The sequence below is a fragment of the Bombus affinis genome, unplaced genomic scaffold, assembly GCF_024516045.1.
Source record: "Bombus affinis isolate iyBomAffi1 unplaced genomic scaffold, iyBomAffi1.2 ctg00000200.1, whole genome shotgun sequence".
In the NCBI taxonomy this organism is placed as follows: domain Eukaryota; kingdom Metazoa; phylum Arthropoda; class Insecta; order Hymenoptera; family Apidae; genus Bombus; species Bombus affinis.
In genome coordinates this window covers 232,501-239,276 of record NW_026108904.1, presented here as the reverse complement: position 1 = coordinate 239,276, position 6,776 = coordinate 232,501, and the positions used below count along the sequence as shown (strand labels likewise).

General features: G+C 48.1%; 2 non-coding genes across 2 annotated transcripts; both read left to right on the top strand.

Moving 5' to 3' along the window:
• The first annotated feature begins 1,121 nt into the window (after window positions 1–1,121).
• Window positions 1,122–3,041, top strand: LOC126927692 (small subunit ribosomal RNA). The gene has a single exon (XR_007715782.1). It is a non-coding gene; the product is annotated as a small subunit ribosomal RNA (ribosomal RNA).
• A 2,089-nt stretch (window positions 3,042–5,130) lies between these two features.
• On the top strand, window positions 5,131–5,285 carry LOC126927685 (5.8S ribosomal RNA). The gene has a single exon (XR_007715775.1). It is a non-coding gene; the product is annotated as a 5.8S ribosomal RNA (ribosomal RNA).
• Window positions 5,286–6,776: the final 1,491 nt, after the last annotated feature.

Below are 6,776 nucleotides of genomic sequence, written 5' to 3'. Positions count from 1 at the left end.
TTTTTGCAATTTTTTCGTTAATTAATGTTACAAGGTATATATCTTTTTCACATATTTCGTGTTATTCTTAACGTGTTTTAATCGATTATAAAGTTATTTTTCGTCCCATAGTCGATAACAACTGTATGTTTACTGATGCAATTTTTCGGTGAAAAAAAAAATTAATTTTTTGGTAAAAATGCCATTTATAATATGTTAATAATGCTTGTGGTAAAATATTTCGATGGTTGGATATCGCCTTTATATAGTAGTTATTGAACGTGCGAGCGACTAAGTTCAGCGTCCCTTCGAACGGTACGTTGCTACGGAGGTTTTGCACATAAGCGCGCGGCCGCTAGCCCGACCGGCGCCGGCCTTCCGGCCGGCCCCTTGGTATCTATAAGAGAAGCGTCGAGCCCGGGACGGTTCGGTCGGAACAGCGCTGGGCGCGTGGCTATTCTACGGCCTCGGTTGAGAATTCAGTCACCGCTCCTCGAGTCTTAGTGTATTTTACGCTATTCTCGACTGTTCCTCCGTTCTCGTACTGGTTTTTTCTCTACACTGCTGCGCCGCGGGTCGAAGTCTCGGACGTAATGACCGTTAACGTGGCAAGCTTCCCTTAGTCGGGAAGCTGGTGACCTGTGTGCACGTATTTGACAAAAGTTGGATGCGTGTGTGCTTGTACTTACGGAGTAGCCATTCTTGCAGAGACCATCGGCTTGTAAGCTATTTGTAGCTGCACGATGGTCCTTTTGGCGTTCTGCTAGAGTGCGTTATCTTCTGGTAACGCGTCTCTACAGAGGTGTTGCAGCTTATAAAAGAATATTCTTACGGTATGTCCAGCATGCGTATACCGTGCTTTACCGCTAAGTTATATTCTACGAGAGAAAGTTGGAGGAGAAAAGTTACAAACAGAAATAATTCTGTGAAGTATGAATCTTTGTATCGATATATGATGGTGAGAGAGGAGGAGAATTAAAGTGGCTGAGTGACGTTGTTACTGACCATGGAACGTGCTCTCTAAGTCATATTACATATATATATAAAATGAAAAGTCTCGTCGTACGGTGCTTACGTCCCACCTACGACACAGAGAGAACTTTTAAACGAAAATGCTGGTCTTTTGGGAATATATTCTAAGATCCCTGGTTGATCCTGCCAGTAGTCATATGCTTGTCTCAAAGATTAAGCCATGCATGTCTCAGTACATGCCGCCTTAAGGTGAAACCGCGAATGGCTCATTAAATCAGTTATGGTTTCTTAGATCATCCCTACATTTACTTGGATAACTGTGGTAATTCTAGAGCTAATACATGCAAACCGATTCCGACCAGAGATGGTAGGAATGCTTTTATTAGATCAAAACCAATCGGTGGCGGATGGCTCGTCTGTCCGTCCATCGTTTGTTTTGGTGACTCTGAATAACTTTGTGCTGATCGCATGGTCATCTAGCACCGGCGACGCATCTTTCAAATGTCTGCCTTATCAACTGTCGATGGTAGGTTCTGCGCCTACCATGGTTGTAACGGGTAACGGGGAATCAGGGTTCGATTCCGGAGAGGGAGCCTGAGAAACAGCTACCACATCCAAGGAAGGCAGCAGGCGCGCAAATTACCCACTCCCGGCACGGGGAGGTAGTGACGAAAAATAACGATACGGGACTCATCCGAGGCCCCGTAATCGGAATGAGTACACTTTAAATCCTTTAAACGAGGACCAATTGGAGGGCAAGTCTGGTGCCAGCAGCCGCGGTAATTCCCGCTCCAATAGCGTATATTAAAGTTGTTGCGGTTAAAAAGCTCGTAGTTGAATCTGTGTGTCACAGTGTCGGTTCACCGCTCGCGGTGTTTAACTGGCATTATGTGGTACGTCCCTATCGGTGGGCTTAGCTCCTCGCGGGCGGTCCAACTAATATCCCATCGCGGTGCTCTTCACTGAGTGTCGAGGTGGGCCGATACGTTTACTTTGAACAAATTAGAGTGCTTAAGCAGGCTACCTTCGCCTGAATACTGTGTGCATGGAATAATGGAATAGGACCTCGGTTCTATTTTGTTGGTTTTCGGAGCCCCGAGGTAATGATTAATAGGGACAGATGGGGGCATTCGTATTGCGACGTTAGAGGTGAAATTCTTGGATCGTCGCAAGACGGACAGAAGCGAAAGCATTTGCCAAAAATGTTTTCATTAATCAAGAACGAAAGTTAGAGGTTCGAAGGCGATCAGATACCGCCCTAGTTCTAACCATAACGATGCAGCCAGCGATCCGCCGAAGTTCCTCCGATGACTCGGCGGGCAGCTTCCGGGAAACCAAGTTCTTGGGTTCCGGGGGAAGTATGGTTGCAAAGCTGAAACTTAAAGGAATTGACGGAAGGGCACCACCAGGAGTGGAGCCTGCGGCTTAATTTGACTCAACACGGGACACCTCACCAGGCCCGGACACCGGAAGGATTGACAGATTGATAGCTCTTTCTTGATTCGGTGGGTGGTGGTGCATGGCCGTTCTTAGTTGGTGGAGCGATTTGTCTGGTTAATTCCGATAACGAACGAGACTCTAGCCTCGTAATAGACGTAACTTATGGTATCTCGAAGGGCCCCCGGCTTCGGTCGGTGGGTTTTTACTACCAACGTACAAACAAATCTTCTTAGAGGAACAGGCGGCTTCTAGCCGCACGAGATTGAGCAATACAGGTCTGTGATGCCCTTAGATGTTCTGGGCCGCACGCGCGCTACACTGAAGGAATCAGCGTGTTTTCCCTGGCCGAAAGGCCCGGGTAACCCGCTGAACCTCCTTCGTGCTAGGGATTGGGGCTTGCAATTATTCCCCATGAACGAGGAATTCCCAGTAAGCGCGAGTCATAAGCTCGCGTTGATTACGTCCCTGCCCTTTGTACACACCGCCCGTCGCTACTACCGATTGAATGATTTAGTGAGGTCTTCGGACTGGTGCGCGGCCAATGTGATAAGCATTGCCGATGTTACCGGGAAGATGACCAAACTTGATCATTTAGAGGAAGTAAAAGTCGTAACAAGGTTTCCGTAGGTGAACCTGCGGAAGGATCATTAACGATATAACACAAAAACTTAAAGAATTTGACTTGAACACTTGAAAAATACGAAACTGTATAAGTCGGTAAGGAGCCGTACTCCTCCTATATCGACGAACCAAAGTATATACGACGTATCAACAAGCTATATACTTTAACAAAGAACAGTTAAATTCGCCCGGAGCGTGGCTTACTCCGTTGGCAAAATGATGAAAAGACATAAGGAGGAGACGACCCTCCAGCTACGAAACTATATGAAGAGAAGGTGGCACTCTCTCTCGATCATCGGGATGAAGAGATACATATATATATATATATATATATATATACATACATAAACGAATTCGAGGCGCCTGCGTGAGGTCGTACACAGAAAGACCCGCCGTCTGCGAATATTATGATTTTATAATAAAACTATAAATGGGAACTTGAGCTTTCGAAAATTAAACTTTGACACGAATATCGAACGAAAAATTACGAATGGAAACCACCCGTAAAGAGAAATGAGATCGAGGCGCTTGCGTGAGGCCGTATACAGAAAGACCCGCCGCCACGATCTCGTATTTTTTTTTTTGCGTCGTGGAGACCGTACAAACGAATAACAAAATCTCTAAAGTGCCTCGTGTCGGAGAGATCATGCTCGCCTATTCTCTTCTATGTTTCGTGGTCTGTGTTGCGTTTGCTCTCCTCCTAGCAACGGGACATCGAAGACTCCTCTTTGGGATCGAACGAAGCGACTAAAACGAGTCGACGAGAGCGAAAGTACGAGTAGCGAGTCGCGCATGTAGAAAGGATACCGACATATCTTCGAAGGTTCTCTTCGAAGATCCATGGATACCTTATGCGCGTCGACCTTTCGTCTCTTTCACCGCTCTCGGTCGTTCTCGAAACGTGCTTCCTACCCATAGGGCGTGTGTTCTTCGTATGTCGTTTTGTTCGAAATAACGAAACCACTTGTAACATACTCGTGGATCGGGTAACCTAGAACGAAAACGCATTGCGTGGATGTTGGCCCGCTATGATAATGATGATGATGACGATGACTATGATGACGATGCGTAGCAACGATTCGTAACTAGTCTAGCCGAAGTTGGTTCAGAGGGGACCGCAGGCTGTCTACCCTCGATGTCGTGAGTCGGACACCCGTGCCGTCGCTAGAGTTTTTTCAAAGCTCGGCTTCTGGATATTGGGAAGAAAGACCGCTCGAGGACGACGGCTGCGCGTGCGTCCCATCGAATTTTTTTTTTTTATACCACCTGAACGACTAAAGTTTCGTCTAGTTCGTCGCATATAACCCGTTCAGAGGGGACCGCAGGCTGTCTATCCTCGTTGTCGTGAGTCGGACACCCGTGCCGTCGCTGAAGTTTTTTCAAAGCTCGGCTTCTGGATATTGGGAAGAAAGACCGCGCGAGGTAGATGGATGCGAGTCCCATCGAATTTTTTTATTTTTTAAAAAAAACAATCACCTGAACGGAGATGTGTTCTCTTTCGTCGATTTTTCACGCTTTGAGTCGTCGCGATCGCCATCCGTTCGGAGGAGATCGCCGACTTCGAAGCCTCGATGTCGTGAGTCGGACACCCGTGCCGTCGCTAGAGTTTTTTCAAAGCTCGGCTTCTGGATATTGGGAGGAAAGACCGCTCGAGGCCGAGGGTCGCGCGAGTCCCATCGAATCTTTACATCACCCGAACGATGGAGGCGCACGCTCTTTTTCTTGAATAATTGGACGAGAGGAATGCATATCGTATTATATATACACACACACACATATATATATATATGGGCTAGCCACCGTGCGTATTTCTTCGCGAGATCGTGTGCTGCACAGAGGATTCAGAATCGGGTGTTATATCCCCGTCGTTTCCTGACGAACGGAGCTTCGATCTCGATGGTTGTTATATATCATAATGTACTTTTCGCCCGGCCGGCGGACGCGCGTATCTTCGCGCGTTCGTCGGATTTCATTTTCGAACGTTTTCGTGTCGTCGATCTTCCGGCGACTTCTGCGCGTCCGATTCCCGTTGGTCGGTCGTGTCGGATCTCGGCTTCGCTCGAACCGAGTATTAAGAGTACATGGAGTACAAGAGTTTTAAAAAATATATGAAAAGATTACCCTGAACGGTGGATCACTTGGCTCGTGGGTCGATGAAGAACGCAGCTAATTGCGCGTCAACGTGTGAACTGCAGGACACATGAACATCGACATTTCGAACGCACATTGCGGTCCACGGATACAATTCCTGGACCACGCCTGGCTGAGGGTTGCTCACGTAAACCTAAGACTGCTTGCGTTGCGTGTCGTTCCTCTCTATCTGTCTCTCTCTGTCCCTTGGTGCCTTCGACAACCCGCCGTCGTTCTTACGATACGTAGAACGTTTCAGAGTCGGAGGAAGCGCACGAAGAAGGATACGAACAAGAGCGGACGCGAGAGAACGTACGCGACGTACGAGCGATTGTTGGACGCTCGTCGGCGTTCGTCGCGGTCGTGTCGAGACCGTGCAATTCGTACGCATGCTCGATATATAAACTATCGTGTTCACGGGAGACACTACGAAACTCTACCTCTGTCTCTCTCTGTCCCTTGGTGCCTTCGACAACCCGCCGTCGTTCTTACGATACGTAGAACGTTTCAGAGTCGGAGGAAGCGCACGAAGAAGGATACGAATAAGAGCGGAGAGAACCGTCACGGACCTGCGTGAGTGCTAGCGGCGTCGTGAGTCGTCCTTTCGTACGACCGCCCGCTTATGCACCGCTTCGTGTCGGTTATCGAATATATTATATATATATATATATATATATATACGTAGTGTTGTCCTCGTGACCGATTTTTTTTTCATATCAGCAGATTTGCATACGTTTGCAGGTTTTCGATGAGCACGATGTCCGCGCCCCCGACGTCGTCTTAAATGAATATTATTTTGGCGAGACTGAGAGAAAGCAAATATGGGAACTCGGTCGAGAGAGGAGAGAAGGAGAACAGCCTCAGATAAAAGTAAACTTGGTAACGGTGCGGAATTTTGCCGTACAACCGTCTTTTCTTAAGACGTTTTACTCGAATAGCCCCAGGGATCTAATGCCCACTCCGTCTCTTCGTGCGTAGAGATATACTCTGCGCGAGCGACTGACAACGACGAGGACCGTCGCATCGATGGGTCGTCGTTGCGTTTAACATACTCTGTGCTTGTAATTTATCCCCGAAAGAGAGCCGTAGATCCGGGAACGCACACGTGATTTCTTCGAGCGCTGATGACTTAGGGAGATGATCCCCAGGCGTTGCGCGGAGATCGGAGAGTACGCGTTACTTGTATCGGGACGAATTTTCCCCGTCGTTCGCGTATCTCTCTGCCCGCCGGCCCTGGCCCAAAGCCACGTTCGTCGGAAATCGTAGAAATCGTGTGCGAACTAGCGCGTGTCTATGATCGGCTACGGGTGTTTTACCAAGCTCGAGGTGTTGCGCAACGTTTCCGTACCTGACGAAGATGCGCACGAGAGTCCGTTACAAAGTCGTTGGATGGTCGTCGTCGTCATGCCAGAGAGAATCTCTGGACACGTACAGGAGAAGAGATCGTAGACGAGGAAGAAGACGATCCCCTTTGGCGAGGCTGGAGTGAAACTTTGATTTAATTAAAGACGAGGTATACACGCGCGTACGACGTGATAGTCGTGCGCGCGTGTGATTTTTTTTAAGGCAATTCGGCGCTACAAGTACTCGAAAAACAGAGAGTGTTGGTCATCCCATGCCTTTTCGGCGTCTAT